This window comes from Lactuca saligna, chromosome 5, assembly GCF_052625555.1.
Source record: "Lactuca saligna cultivar CGN05327 chromosome 5, ASM5262555v1, whole genome shotgun sequence".
In the NCBI taxonomy this organism is placed as follows: domain Eukaryota; kingdom Viridiplantae; phylum Streptophyta; class Magnoliopsida; order Asterales; family Asteraceae; genus Lactuca; species Lactuca saligna.
This window is the reverse complement of record NC_136421.1, coordinates 281,865,184-281,881,848: the sequence shown is the minus strand read 5'-3', so window position 1 is coordinate 281,881,848 and position 16,665 is coordinate 281,865,184. Positions and strand designations below refer to the sequence as shown.

The following is a 16,665-nucleotide window of genomic DNA, read 5'->3' as shown; positions in this document are numbered from 1 at the left end:
AATTTAACAAATGTGTTACCAGTAGTAGCATTAATTTATGTAAATATGTAGTCCGGCTATCAAATTAAGGAATTTTCAAATTAACATCTTATGTAATCAAGTGAGATTCATCTTTCTATATGACATACACTAAACGAGTTCATTCCCATTTCTATTTCTATTTCATGTGTTGAGAGAAATATCAAGAATTACCTTCTGTCATACTACTCGAGCCATGGGAGCACCAATCTTGATTAATTTTCGTTGCAACCCCTGAAAACTTAAAATCTAAATATTAAAAGTACAATGCTTCTATAGAAAGAAATATGATAATAATAAAATAAATAAAATAAAACTCCTATGAAGAATCTGGAGCTCAACAACTACTCCCACAAACATCAATTCCAAGGTTAAGTGAAGATGAGATGTTTATGACCTATTTCAAAACATCAACCCATAATTAGACTGTCTATTTACCTACACAAGATTAATTAATTGTTCATTAAAAAGTAATTTAAACACATTTTTAGATAGATTAAGCTTTTTCGTAACCTTTATCACATGCTAATCTCACCCCCATCAATATATCTCAATTCTCAATTCAAAGTAGAAATCAATGATGGAATTGAGTACAAGTAATGAGTAAATAGTGAATTGAAGGTGGAATGACCAACAAGAAACAAAAGTTGGTTCCTAGATATCCTCCTGATTAATAAGGGAAAAGAATGAGTAAATCTTAAATGAAGTTTGATTTCAAAGCAAAAACAATAAATTTTGAAAATCTTAAAAGAATTTTGTCAAAAAATTTCATTTGTATCATTGTAGAAGTAATTTCTAGTTTTCAACTCTGAGAAAAGGATAACTTACAATTTTCCAATATTGAAGATACTTGAGACTTCAAATGGTAATATAAAAAGATGCGCAACACTTTTTCCTTTTGATATCTTTGTTTGTATTTTTAGGTTGGCATGTGTTTATGTTGGTGTTTCTATCCCAACATACCTACATAGCAAAACCAGATCAATTAATAAAACTCACTCATAAATAAAGCAACAGAAACAAATCAATCCTTCTTTGGTTGATTTTCTCTTGGAAATATACTAATGTTTTTAGAAAGCCATAGTCATCATATCTCCCTGCAAACCATTAAAAAAAACCTTGATTGCTTCATACAACAATAAAAAGCCCAACAATTTATGCATTAAATAAGAACATAAAAAATACCACAAAATCCTACATTTAGGCTGGCTGTTCTATAACTCTATATGTTAATATCTTCAAACCAACCCCTGTAACATAAACAAACAAGGTGATAACATTTTTTTTCAACAACATCCATGTTATGAGAATCAGCTAGCTTCAAAGTTCTCAATCAAATTTTAGCTTCCATTGTTGTGTTTCATTTTTTATTCAGGTTTCCACCTAATCAAATGGTTTTTTAAATGAACAATAATAGTAGCAATATACTTAGGATTCCAAAAGAAAACTATATGATATTTGCTTGAAAACAGTCTCCAGATGATCAAACAGATGTAAACTGAGAGTTGGGATGATCAATCAATCTTTGCATAATGTCAAAGGATAATTGCTGAAAAGATATCAAGATTTTCCATTCAATTAAAATTTACATTTCACAAAAAAATAAATAAAAAATTGAGTAGAAGTAATAATATCTTTAGAAGTTTTAGTTGCTTCTTTTGGCTGTTTATTTGTAAGCTCAGGACCTAGAAAACACATGGTAGATTTTAAGTGTCAGAAATCATTTCATACATTATTATAAAACTATATCAAGCATATAACAAATACATCTTCTACCATGTAATTACAAGATGTTGGTGTGACAACCAACAGGTGTGAAATCCATTTTGATTTTCAACAACAATGGATCAACCTCAAGATGTATATACTACATCTTCTACCTATCAATATGAATTGAAATGTTTTTAGGATCAATCAGCATGCCATGCATATTATCCTTTTTATGAATCCAAGAATTATAACAATCTGCAAGATGAATATTATTTAGTCTCCCCTTCTTTTTGATACAAAATGAGAATATTAACAAGTTGAATGAAGGACTATTTATTTCCTTCATTAATGTTGGATGTGTAACAAAAGTTGCTTCCTGAATATTCATCACAAAACAACAACAAAATTTACAGGAAGGACTGACTGACTACATATACAAGAGAAGAAGAGAGGGGAGATACCTGTTAGTACGTACCATGTACAACCATCCTTTCATAAAAAGTGGCAATGAAATTACAAGTATGCCCCTCATCTTATCATGTGATATTTGAATTATTCATATATTTACCAACTGGACTGCATGCAAGGATTTTGCTTCTACTAATTCCAACCTGCTAACAAAAAATAGAATGTTTACTTTTGATTTTAGATAAAGTTGCATCTTTTATAGCTGATTTTTGCAAATTTGGTCCTCATTAGAGGTTCTTGTAACATTTTTGGTCTCTATTCCAAGTAAAATGACTATTTTTGGTCTCTGAGTAGAGCTAAAATTTGCAATTTTGGTCCTAAAACTATTGTCATTTTTCTTGGGACAGGGACCAAAAACATTACAAAGACCATAGAACATAGCTTTGTGGCCCTCTATACCAATGCACTTGGTGTGGGAACTGATATAAAAGAAAAGAAAGTTACAAAAAGCCCAAAAAAAGAAAGAAAATTGAAAATTTTAAATTATTATCCATTCCATAACTGTTTTGTATATGTTGTTATGGTCTCATCAACATTCTTCACTACTACAATTGCCTTTTGAGTTATACTGATAATGGAATATATAGTTAATAACTTCATACAAGTGACATATGCTTTAACAAGATTGGTAGAAGCCAAATCCTTGGTAAAAGCCTAATGCATATATATATATATATATATATATATATATATATATATATATAACAAAGAGGAAGTTTCTGATTTTGTAGGTTGAGATTTATCAACAACAATCTCATACATCTAACTAGTTTTAATCTTTTAAGGAAGATCACTCAACTGTAATAATATATGTATCTAAAAAAATCTAGTAAAGTTTTCTAAGCCCTGAATTCCACCTTGCTAAATTTATAGTCTTAATGTTATCATATAAGAAGTTGGCCTAAACAAATTGAATTGAAGAAAATACCAACTTTTCAAATCTTATTAATCTCCTGACCACAAACCCAAGTGTCAAAAAGTTGTTTGGTAAAAACTTATAAAATTTCAGTCTTTTATAAAAACATGGAATCAAAACCTGTGCATGCATATCTTCTCTATCCCTGTTAGAAAGTAAATGTTAGATAACATTTTATGTAAATAATATCAAGCAGTTGTGCAGTGTTTGATATCTTAATTTTTAATTTAACAGATATGCTAAAAGTTGCAGCTTTAATTAATGTATAATAGTAATTTCATTCCCATTTCTATTTCTTTTTCTATTTCATGTGTTGAGAGAGATATCTAGAATTACCTTCATACCACCCAAGCCATTATATAATCAATTGTCCTGAAAATTTAAAATCAAAATTTTAATAGTACAATGCTTATATATGTAAAGAATCGAGTAAAAGTAATAGTAAAAGAATATTATATAATTAAGGTTATAAAGTCTTACATCGGTCAATAAGACATTAATTGTATATATATTCCTCACCAACCTAGACATGAACAAATATGTATTTTTGTAACTATAACAGTTGTAATATACGTCAGATAATCTTGGTGTCAACTAACAGGTGTAAAATCCATTTGAATTTTCAAGAACCATGGATCCACCACAAGATGAACTAAAATGTTTTTAGGATCAACATAGATTTCATTATTAATTGTTATGATTCCAACAATTAAACAAGGAAAATGTAGTGATAGATTGGACCTTTGCTTTCAGACTCACGAGATTTTGACAACTGATTGATCTCTGCTCAAATCATCACATCCATCACTCAAAAACACATAAATCTGATGACCTGGCATTTACAATGGAAAAAGGTTTCATCATCATCTTCTTCTTCTTTTTCAGAAACCAAATGAATGAAAAGACTTGCCATAAATTAATAAACTAAACTGGAAAAATACCTTTTCTTTTCTTTCTTGTGCTGTGTCTTTGCTTTGCTGGAGAAAAAGCCTACATAAGCAAGAAAAAAGAAACTCATACAACTTTCTATATGCTGCTAATGTTGTATGAATCTAGTGTTAACAAATAAATGGCTTACCACATCTAACTTTATAACAAAAACCAATAAACCATGAAGCTAGTGTTGACAAATGCTTTCTATTGATATTTTTCCTATATAAGATACCCATTTTTATTTGCATGTTTCATAGAATAATAGATTTGCTTCAATAAACTGCCAAAATACCTTTCCTTTCTAGTGTAGTAGTGTTGTGTCTTTGTTTGTAGACTTTCTTTGTTGGAGAAAAAGTAAAACCCTATTTATGTTGTTTATAATCTATACAAATTATCAAAACCGATCAACTTTTATTTCATTTTACCAAGCTTTTTGGTGCCCATTTTGCCCCATTTCTTCAATATCATAAAAATCCTTGTGCCTAACAGTACTATTTGACTCTTTCTCCAACCACCCTGAAGCTGTATATGAAACACAATTCAATTTTAAAAGTAAATGTTAAAAAGTTGATAAAGCAATATATAATACCAGGAGTCAAATTGGATTCATGAGGGCCACCAAGATAGTGAGAAAAAAGATTCCTTCCATTAGAGTGGCAATGAAATGAACTGTATGCCCCTCATCATGTGATATTTGAAGATTCATTCGCAAAATAAGTTTGTGATAAATTTTTAAAAAGGTGGTCAAATGGTCATAACTCATAACCTCTTTCACATGGGTGCCTTTTATCTCCAACACATTTTCAGGAAATACTGGAACTTGGAAAAAAAATGTGACATGAACTTTATGTATACTTTTCCTTCTTCCTCAATAGCCTGAATCAACTCTGCAACTCTGCAAACCTCAACATCATCTTCTATCACTGGTGCAAAATCATTAACTTAAATGAAATTTAAAGTATTTAAGTTCAAGTTGAAATAAATAACTAACCTTTTCCCTTTTAAACCAACAACCACTTTAAGCATTCTCATTGAAAGAAAAGCTACAACGCTTCAACCAGGATATAAAACAATTAAAGGCCATACCTATTTTAATACTTGATACATTAATTACATTAATGCTAATTTTATTAGTATAAAGTATAAATAAAGCATGTTGGGACTTTCCTTTTTCATTTTCTAAGTTATTGACTGATCTGACGAGCAAACTCACTAAAATCAATTTTATTTTTTTTCTGATAAAAACTCAAATTTTGAATTGATTCAAGATTTTTTTAAACCATAACTCAAACGACTTTTGTTAATTAGAAGAGCAGAATCACAATCAAAACGAAAAAATGGAGCAGTGAGATATAGATTATTTTGATGAGTTACAGAACCCTAGATCGATCACAAATCTAGAGAGGAATTTTCTCAAATGACCATATTTCAAACAGATTCACGAGAAGTTTTATGAAAAAAAAATTGTATCTGATATATTAAAAACTAGTTGTTTGAAAAAATCAAACCTCTGTTTGTCTGTTGAATCGACATCATTTGTTGTTGTTGTTGTTGATTAAGACCAAAAGCTATCCTATCAGATAGTCAGAAAACAAGATGTGTTACATGATATTAATTTTAAAAATTTCATAAGATTATATATAATATGGGGCAGTTTTCATATTAAGTAGCCAAGGTTCATACTCATTTTACAAATCTAGAATCAATCCATGTGTTGATAAAAATAGTTTTCTTGTCCATACATATAACTTTATTTTTACATAAGAAAAATCATGTCTGAATAACAGAAAAACACTGGAGTAAAGAAATAAAAACCATACGAATGAAAAGATGAAGAAGAAAAACACCCAATGAAAAGATGCAGACCAAAAAAATGCAGTTTCTTTTTTAAGTTGTAAATTGTAATGAATGAATTTAGTTAAACTGGCAAAATCAGAGTTGACAAAAAACCCTCCAACAAAAAGATGAAGAGGACAGATCTTCAACTGTATAGAAATGTATCTACAAAAAACTAAATAAATAACGATTATATGAAAATGAAGTAGTGTAGAAGTATGCTTTTATTTCTTTGGCATCACCTATCCCCAAACATGTCTTTCACATATCAAAACTCTAAAACAAAATGGAAGAATACTTATTAAATGTTAGTTAGTTTGACTCAAAAGTCAAAGTTGCATCAAATGTCCAATTTAACTTTTAAAGTCCAATCTTTAAGCAAAATCAAACAAGTTTGATATTTTAAAAGTAAAATGTGTGGATGATGATGATAGCTGAAAAAGGTGGAAATACATGAATGTGGCATATTTATTATGTAAGCCTATTAACAGCAAGAATTACCTACCCAAGCCATGGGGAGAACCAGTCAGTTGGAAACCCTTCCTGCAAATTTAAAAATCAAAATATTAAAAGTCGAATGTCTCTATTCTATGTTTATAATAGAAAGTAAAAACAACCTCCAAATCATAATTGCTAACAACCTACCTACCTACCCACACAAATCAATCCTAAGGTTTAAGAGTGAAGACAAGGTTTTGGAAGCCCTATTTCAATCAAAACTTCAAGTCATAATTAGACAGTCTACTTATTATCTGCAGAAGAAGATTAATTGATCATTACAAAATTTAACTTAATGCAACATTCCAACCACTATCACATGCTGATCTCACTCCATTTCAAAGTAGAAATCATTAAAAATCGAGCAAAAGTAATGGTACACTTTTTCCTTTGGCTGTTTATTTGATACATTATTATAAAACTATATGAATCATATAAGAAATAAATATATACTATAATTAGTAGGAATATTAAATACTAATATAACTTACCTAAATTGTAATAAAAAAATCAGGCTTTGCATAAATAAAAAAGTTAAGGACATCATGTTTTTATGGTACCCATTTAATCAATGAATCAATAAAAATCCCTCATTTATTCATTTGAACTCAAAAGTAAAAATATATCACCATATCATCATCATCATCATATTATATAATTAAGTTTATAAAGTCTTACAACCATCAATATAATAAGAGGTGATAAGGGTAATGAAGAATAATAAAAAAGATGCAAATTTTGTTACTATGAAAACAAATAGTAGGTCTTGGTGTCAACTAACAGCTGTAAAATCCATTTCAATTTTCAACAACCATGGATCCACCATAAGAGGAACATCTTTTACGTATCAAAATGAATTGAAATGTTTTTAGGATCAACAAAGATTTTATTATTATTTTTTATGATTCCAACAATTAAACTGTAAGATGAGTGATAGATTGGACCTTTGATTTCAGAGTCTCAAGATTTTGACAACTGATTGATCTCTGCTCAAATCATCACAGCCATCAATCAAAAACACATAAATCTGACGACCTGGCATTTACAATGGAAAAGGGTTTCATCATCTTCTTCTTCTTCTTTTTCAGAAAACAAATGAATGAAAAGACTTGCCATAAATTAATAAACTGAACTGGAAAAATACCTTTTTTTTTTCTTTTCTTTGTTGTGACGTGTCTTTGCTTTGCTGGAGAAAAAGCCTACATAGAAAATCAGCTTCTTGTATGTGGTTCAATGCTCTCTGATTACTCTGCCTCAGGAATTTCAAGTTTTTCCAAGTAAGGATTCTAAATGCTACTCTTTTCTATTCTATATATAACCCTGCCTGCATAAGCAAGAAAAAGAAAATCATAAAACAAATGGCTTCACTACATCTAACTTTTTAACAAAAACCATTATACCACATGAAGCTTTCTATTGATATTTTTCCTATAAAAGATATTCATTTTTATTTGCATGTTTCATAGTATAATAAATATTTAACATAGAACTTGATTAAGGGGGATAAAATGAAAATCTTAATGAGGGGAGGGGAGGGAGTAAAATGTAAAATTTTATTTCATTTTACGTAACTTTTGTGGTACCCATTTTGCCCGATTTCTGCATTTTCTTCAAAATCATAAAAATACTTGGGCCTAAAAGACATAATTGGCTCTTTCTCCAACCACCCTGAAGCTGTATATAAAACACAACTCAAATTTAAAAGCAAATGTTAAAAAGTTGATAAAGCAATAATATATATATATATATATATATATATATATATAATACCAGTAGTCAGATTAGATTAATGAGGGCCAACAAGATAGTGAGAAAAAAGATTTCTCTCAGTGCCCCTGTACAAACATCCTTCCATTGGAGTGGCAGTGAAATGACATGTATGCCCCTGATCATCTGACATTTGAACATTTCATGTTCACACCATTCGGTAGTTAGGAGTCTCACTACTCCAATTGGACCTCTCATGCATATATTTACTTGTAATGATTACAACCTGTTAGCATAAAAAAAAATACTCTTCAATATATATATATATATATATATATATATATAAAAAATAACAATCAATATATATTCAGTCAACTCTTACCAGCATCTAAAAGACAATAGAAAGAAACAAATGTCAACCCAATTGACCATTTTTTTAGTCAACTCTTACCAGGAACAAAAATATATAGACTCTCTCACATAGCATATCACCCTTCAAAGTTTCAAGATTAATTCTATTATCTTAACTAATAAACAAACATAAAATGATTCAAAATAATCAAAATCCATCTTACTTTTTGTACAAGATCCAACAAATCCATTGCAATAGCCACACCCACAATATTATAATCAATCCGCCCCTCAAACACTAGCACCCAATCAGTCCAATTTAACAATTGTTAAATAAATCTTTCATGGAAAACTCCTTTCTTTAAACCAATTGTTTCAAATTTACCCATAATCATCAATACTATGTCACCAAAATCAGCTAGAACTACATCTACAAGAGGAGTCATAATCTCCTTCACATTAGTGCCTTTTATCTCCAACAAATTTTCAAGAAATACTGAAACTTGGGAACAAATGTGACATGAACTTTATGCATACTTTCTCTTCTTCCTCAATAGCCTGAATCAACTCTGCAACTCTGCAAACCTCAACATCAGCTTCAGTTCATCTTCTGTCACAGATGGCTCACTGGTGCAAAATCTAACTGGAAATCATTAATTTAAACGAAATTTAAAGCATTTAAGTTGAAATAAATGTCTAGCCTTTACCCTTTAAACCAAGAAATTTAAGCATTCCCATTGAAATAGAGTATGAACCTCAGCTACTGTTATTAAAAAAATCAAAACAACAAAATAGAGTTGTGAGATAAATTTTTATTGATGGGTTACAGAACCCACAAATGACCATACTACAAACAGATTGAGGAGAAGTTTCATTAAAAAATATATTATCTCATATATTAAAAACTAGTTCTTAAAAAAATCAAACCTCTGTTTGGCTGTTGAATCGACGTTATTTCTTCTTGTTGTTCTTGATTATGACCAAAAACTCTCTGACTGATCCAGTTATCCTGTCAGATACTCAGAAAGCAGGATGTGTTACATGATATTAATTTTACAAATCTTCATAAATTTATTTAACATGGGGCAACTATTATAATAAGTAGCCTAGGTTCATACTCATTTTGCAAATCTAGAATCAATACATGTGTTGTTGATGTCCATACATATAAGAAAAATCATGTCTGAGTAACAGAAAAACCCTGGAGTAAAGAAATAAAATACATATACAAATGAAAAATGAAGTAGAAAAACACCCAATAAAAAACCCAAGAACCTCATCAACAAAATGCAGTTTCTTTTTTAAGTTGTAATGAATGAATTAAGTTAAACTGTCAAAATCAGAGTTGACAAAAAACCCTCCAACAAAAAAAGATGAAGAGGGTGCTTCTACAGATCTTCAACTGTATAGAAATGTATCCACAAAAAAAATAAAAATAAAATAACGATGATAATATATACGTAATTGAGATACATTCATTATATGAGTATTAGAAAGGAAAATGAGAAGCATGCTTTTATTTCTTTGGCATCACCTGTCCCCAATCACGTCTTTCACATCTCAAAACTCTAAAACAAAATGGAAGAATACTTATTAGGTTCGAAATTAAATGTTAGTTAGTTTGACTCAAAAGTCAAAGTTGCATCAAATGTCCAATTTAACTTTTAAAGTCCAATCTCTTTAAGCAAAATCAAACAAGTTTGATATTTTTAAAAGTAAAATGTGTGGATGATGATATGATATGATAATAACTGAAAAAGGTGGAAATACATGAATGTGGCATAATATTATATAAGCCTATTAACAGCACGAATTACCTTCATCCCACCACCCAAGCCATGGGAGAACCAATCAGTTAGTTGGAAACCCTACCTGCGAATTTAAAAATCAAAATATTAACAGTGGAATGTCTCTATTCTATGTTTATAATTATAAAAACAACCTCCAAAATCATAATTGCTAACAACCTACCTACCCACATAAATCAAATCCCAAGGTTTAAGAGTGAAGAGAAGATGTTGGAAACCCCTTCAACCCATAATTAGACAGTCTATTTATTATCTGCAGAAGAAGATTAATTGATCATTACAAAAATTATCACATGCTAATCTCACTCCATCAATATATCTCGATTCTTAATTCAAATTTCCATTCCAAAGTAGATTAAATTATTTCATACATAGTTATAAAGCTATAAGAAATTCATTTATACCAATAAGCACCATTCTTCAATTAGTAGGATTTAATGAATATTAATTTTTTTTAAATAACTTAACTATCCTAAATTGTAATAAAAAAATATCACATTTTAAATATCCTTATATTTAAGGGAAAGGAAGACAGAAGGAAATATTGTATGAAGTTTGACTTCAAAGTGAAAATGATAAATCTTGAAAATCATACAAGTAAATTCAACTCTAAAAAAACTATCATGAGAAAAGAATAACATTTAGCTCTTTCTTGATATACAATACAATACAATACAATTTTAAATATAAATGTTAATAAAGATATATAAAAACATATATAATACAATACAACTTAACACAAGATTCCAACCACTAAACACATTTTTAGACATCTGCAAGCTTTTTTCATCACCTCTATCACATGCTAATCTCACTCCATTTCAAAGTAGAAATAATTAAAAATCAAGCAAAAGTAATAAAACACATTTCCTTTGGCTGTTTATTTGATACATTATTATAAAACTATATGAATCATATAAGAAAAAAATATATACAGTAATTAGTAGGAAAATTAAGTAATATAACTTACCTAAATTGTAATAAAAAAAATCACGTTTGGCAGAAAATTTGATTTTAGAGTGATAGACTGGAGCTTTGATTTCAGAGTCACAAATTTGACAACTAATTGATCTCTGCTCATATCATCAAAGCCATCAAAAACACATAAATCTGATGACCTGGCATTTACAATGGAAAAATGTTTCATCATCTTCTTCTTTTTCAGAAAATAAATGAAAAGACTTGCCATAAATTAATAAACTAAACTGGAAAAAATACCTTTTCTTTTCTTTGTTGTGCTGTGTCTTTTGCTTTGCTGGAGAAAAAGCATCAGCTTCTTGTATGTGGTTCAAAGCTCTCTGATTACTCTGCCTCAGGAATTACAAGTTTTTCCAAGTATGGATTCTAAGCCCAAAAACTGTTGAATGCTACTCTTTTCTGTTGTATAATATAACCCTGCCTGCATAAGCAAGAAAAACTACATCTAACTTTTTAACAAAAATCATTATACCACATGAAGCTTTCTATTGATATTTTTCCTATAAAAGATATTCAATTTTATTTGCATGTTTCATAGAATCGATTAAATAGTCAAAAATAATAAAGATTTAACATACAACTTGATTAAGGGGGGTAAAATGAAAATCTTAATGAGGGAAGGGAGTAAAAAAAAAAAAAAAGACTCAATACATGCACTGGTAAAAGAATTATTATAGTATAACTTAACAGATTTCTTACAAAAAAAGAACAATGAGCAAAAGTAGGATTAATCTACCTGGGGTTTTGCATCTATGGCACACATTTCCAAATATAAAATTTATAAACAGGTTTTTTTGGGGAAATTACCCTTAAGGTATTATCTGGTAGAAGCATCATTGAGGTAATTGGTATCAACAAATTGAAAAGTTTCTTGAAACCGAATTGAAAACTTGTGAGAGCATTCCCTATGCTCTCATATGAAATACAAAAGCATTAGTGATTGAATATCTAATGTAATGTAATTAAACCAACCAGCCATCATTTGTTCATCTTACTTTAATCCCAGTGCCTCAAAACATCGATTTATCTGAATGTTGGAAAACATGGAATTATCATATTTAGACATTCCCTAAACATAAAGCCTGAATGTTAGTTAAGACGCTTGGCTACAATAGCTTTAACAATTAAAATACATATATAACCCTGATCCAAACAACTATAGCAAACAGCAACAAAATTCACATGATGAAATCATATCAATTCTATCTGTGACACACTCGATTAAAAGCACAACATATTTCCATACTCAAACACTTTACCTTTAATGATTGACTGGACCTTTTGTTTCAGTGTCACCATCAAAAAGTACAACCATAATTACAGCTGCTTAGCATTTACAATGGAGAAACCTTTCTCTTATCTCCTTCTTTTTCACAAAACACTTTCCATAATAACCTACCAAAATACATTTTCTTTCTTGTGTTGTGTCTTTCTTTGCTGGAGAAAAAGAATAACCATAATTATGTTTATAATCTATACAGATTATCAAAACCGATCAAATTTTATTTCATTTTACCTAACTTTTTGGTACCCATTTTGCCCGATTGTCTTCAAAATCATAACAATACTTGGGCCTAACAGTCATATTTCGCTCTTTCTCCAACCACCCTGAAGCTCTATATAAAACACAATTCAATTTTAGAAAAGTAAATGTTAAAAAGTTGATAAAGCAATCTATAAAAATATATAATACCAGGAGTCAAATTGGATTCATGAGGGCCAAGTCAAGATAGTGAGCAAAAAGATTCCTCTCAGTACCCCTGTACAAACATCCTTCCATTGGAGTGGCAGTGAAATGACATGCATGCCCCTCCCTAATCATCTGACATTTGAAGATTCATGTTCAACACCATTGGGTTGTTAGGAATCTCACTACTCCAACTGGACCTCATGCACGGATTTACTTGTAATGATTTTAACCTGTTAACAATAAAAATATTCAAGATCTTCAAAAAAATATAAAAATTAACAATTAAATATATATTTAGTCAACTCTTACCAGGATTTAAAACACAATAGAAACAAACAAATGTCAACCCAACTGACCAGCTTTTTTTAGTCAACTCTTACCAGGATCAAAAATAAACAGGCTCTCTTATTCAAAGTTTCAAGATTAATTCTACAATCTTAACTAATAAACAAACATAAAATGATTCAAAATCCATCTTACTTTTTGAACAAGATCCAACAAATCCATTGCATAAGCCACACCTCCACCCCTCAAATACTGGCACCTAATGAATGAGTCCAATTTAACGATTGTTAAATAAATCTTTCATGGAAAATTCCTTTCTTTGAACTAATTGCTTCAAATTTACCCACAATATAATATTGATTTCATCAGTATTATGTCACCAGAGGAGTCATAACCTCCTTCACATTGGTGCCTTTTATCTCCAACACATTTTCAAGAAATACTGAAACTTGAGAACAAATGTGACATGAACTTTATGCATACTTTTTCTTCTTCTGGATCAACTCTGCAACCCTCAACATCAGCTTCAGTTCATCTTCTGTCACAGATGGCTCACTGCTGCAAAATCTAACTGGAAATCATTATTTTAAATGAAAATTAAAGTATTTAAGTTAAGTGGAAATAAATGGCTAACCTTTTCTTCAAAATCATAACAATCCTTGTGCCAAACAATCATATTTTTCTCTTTCTCCAACCACCCTGAAGTTGTATATAAAAATACAATACAATTTTAATAGTAAATGTTAAAAAGTTAATAAAGAAATATAAAAACTATACAATACCAGGAGTCAAATTGGATTCATGAGAGCCAACAAGATATAAGAAAGATTCCTCTCAGTACCCTGTACGAACATCCTTCCATTAGAGTGGCAATGAAATGACATGTATGCCCTTCATCATGTGATATTTGTATATTCATATTGGGTTGGGTTGTTAGGAGCCTCCAGCATATCACCCTTCAAAGTTTCAAGATTAACTCTATAATCTTAATTAATAAAATGATACAAAATAATCAAAAACCATCTTACTTTTTGTAAAAGGTCCAACAAACACATTGCATAAGCCACACCCACAATGTTACCAATCCTTCCCTCAAATACTGGCACCCCATGAGTCCAATTTAACAAATTTTAAATAAATCATTCATGTAAATTTCCTTTCTGTAACCTAACTGTTTCAAATTTACCCATATAATATTAATAATGAGTTACCCATAGGTGATGAAAATCAGAATCAGCTACAACTACATCTACAAGACAAGTCATAACCACCTTCACATTGGTCTCGAAAAGTTATGATCAAAATCATCAAAAACAAACATAAAATGGAGACTAAAAAATTTAAAATCTAAACCAGTCTGTGACTCATCAAAACCCTGTATTTGTAGATTTTAAACATGTATTTTTCAGTCGGTGGATAATCTGATTAGCAAACTCACTAAAATCCATTTTTTTTTTTCTGATGAAACAAACTCGAATTTTGAAATGATTCAAACAACTTTTGTTAATTAGAAGAGCAGAATCACAATCAAAACAACAAAATAGAGGGGTGAGATAAATTATTTTGATGAGTTACAGAACCCTAGATCACAAGTTTAGAGAGGAATTCTCCCAAAACAACACACAAATGACCATATTTCAAACAGATTCAGGAGAAGCCTCATGAAAAAAAAATCGTATCTCATATACTAAAAAAATCAAACCTCAGTTTGGCTGTTGAAGACGTCCTTTCTTCTTGTTGTTTTTTATTATGAACAAAAACTCTCTGACTGCTCCAGTTATCCTAACAGAGCCAGAAAACAGTACGTTATCATAAAAAGTAGCCAAAGTTCATACTCATTGTACAAATCTTGAATCAATCCATGTATCATTAAAATTAGTTTTCTTGTCCATACATTAACTTTATCTGTACATACGAAAAATCACGTTTCGATAACAGAAAAACCCTAGAGTAGAGAATAAAAAACTATAACAATGAAAAGATGAAGAAGAAAAAAAAACCAATGAAAAGATGCTGACCAAGAACCCAACGAAAAGATCAACCAAATGCAGTTTCTTTTTTATGTTGTAATGGGTCTGATGCATTTAGTTAAACTGACGAAATCAGAGTTCACAAAAAAAAAAAAAAAACGTCAACGAAAAGATGAAGAGGAATGCAGGGTAATACTAGAAACCACAACGAGGATAAAAAAACAAACATCAATTAACCTTTGATTCTTTCTTAATCAAACATCAATTTTAATTTTACAAGAAAATTACAATATCTGAATCACCAAAAAAACCCTAGAGAAAACTTACATCGACCTTGATAACTTTTTGGACTAACAGGTGAGTGAGAGTCTACTGCGAAGGTTGGGGTGTTTTGGTCTCGTGCAGTAGAATTACATCGATCGCCATTGGTCTCGGGGGTGTTCAGATTTGTTGAGAGCAGAATGACTTTCGATTTCCATCAGTTTTAGATCTCCGGCGAAGGATGGCGGAGCCACTGCAATCGCTATATGTGTCTGTGGGGTGTTTTTGGGAGCGGGACACCTGAAGAAGAAGAAGAACGTATAAATAGCTGGAATCCTAAGCCAACCCTTTCAACTTCTAACGGTTAAATATTATAAAATCTTTCCAAAATTATGATTAAGATTCTGCTTATAAAGAAAGCAACGTATTAAATCTTAATACTACATACTTATTAATAGGTTTAATTCTTATTTTGTTGAGAACAACTTAAATGAAATAAAATGTTTATTTATAAATGGTTTTCGGTTGTTGTCATAGCTATTCCAGCATTTTATTTTATTTTGTTGGGGACATTTTTTGAGTTTTTTCAAAAATATAAAAGGTTTTAAAGTAAAATTAAAAATAATTGAAGTATTTATACATAAATTTGGCATTTGATCTAAACCCATTAGGTTAAAATATTTTATTGGATACAAATGAGTATTAAAATGTTAACTGTATACAAATATAGATTTTGTTATCAAGTGAATAATTATTATTGAATTGTTTGATATTTTGTTTAGACAAATGGTAATTGATTGATGAGTTTCAAACTTTCAATGATGAACTATGGGCTAAATTAAATAAAAATAAAAATAAAATAATTTATTATATTGTTTATTTATATTATATAATATATTAATTTTTATTAACCTTATGAATAATATGCTTTAAGTGTTTCCAAACGTTCTCATTTTTTGTCTCTATCTTTTATTAAATTGGTATCCCATCAAAATGTTTTATATTTTGGCAGTTTTAGTCTTTGCACAAAGGTTTTTTATTTTGATATATTTAGTCCCTACAAAAAATGTTTTACATTTTTATAGATTTAGTCCTCGTAACAAAGGTTTTACATTTTGATAGATTTAGTCCCTACAATTTACTCCATGAAAAGGTTTTACATTTAGGGCAAATTGAGTCCCTACAAATATTTAGTTTACAGAAAAAGGTTCATTTATCCTAGCTCTTAGGAACAGT

At 29.7% G+C, this 16,665-nt stretch overlaps 1 long non-coding RNA gene across 48 annotated transcripts in view; it reads right to left on the bottom strand.

Annotated features, from left to right (window-relative positions):
* Nucleotides 1–15,754, bottom strand: part of LOC145048013 (uncharacterized) — a 29,697-nt gene extending 13,943 nt beyond the window's left edge. For 4 of the 48 annotated variants that reach the window (XR_013682643.1, XR_013682639.1, XR_013682638.1 and 1 more), the window contains exons 1-31: nt 15,496–15,754; nt 14,901–14,980; nt 13,981–14,154; nt 13,833–13,897; nt 13,546–13,765; nt 13,394–13,457; nt 12,917–13,143; nt 12,740–12,839; nt 12,483–12,660; nt 11,464–11,644; nt 11,216–11,363; nt 10,409–10,498; nt 10,255–10,309; nt 9,365–9,446; nt 9,145–9,200; nt 8,662–9,076; nt 8,150–8,372; nt 7,524–8,053; nt 7,324–7,414; nt 6,387–6,424; nt 5,554–5,618; nt 5,037–5,096; nt 4,635–4,940; nt 4,471–4,567; nt 4,054–4,102; nt 3,854–3,944; nt 3,593–3,635; nt 3,449–3,484; nt 2,190–2,339; nt 1,217–1,268; nt 193–1,115 (exon numbers count right to left, since the gene is read on the bottom strand). This is a non-coding gene — a long non-coding RNA (uncharacterized LOC145048013). The other 44 variants (XR_013682648.1, XR_013682647.1, XR_013682653.1 and 41 more) reach the window with 42 other exon arrangements.
* Nucleotides 15,755–16,665: the final 911 nt, after the last annotated feature.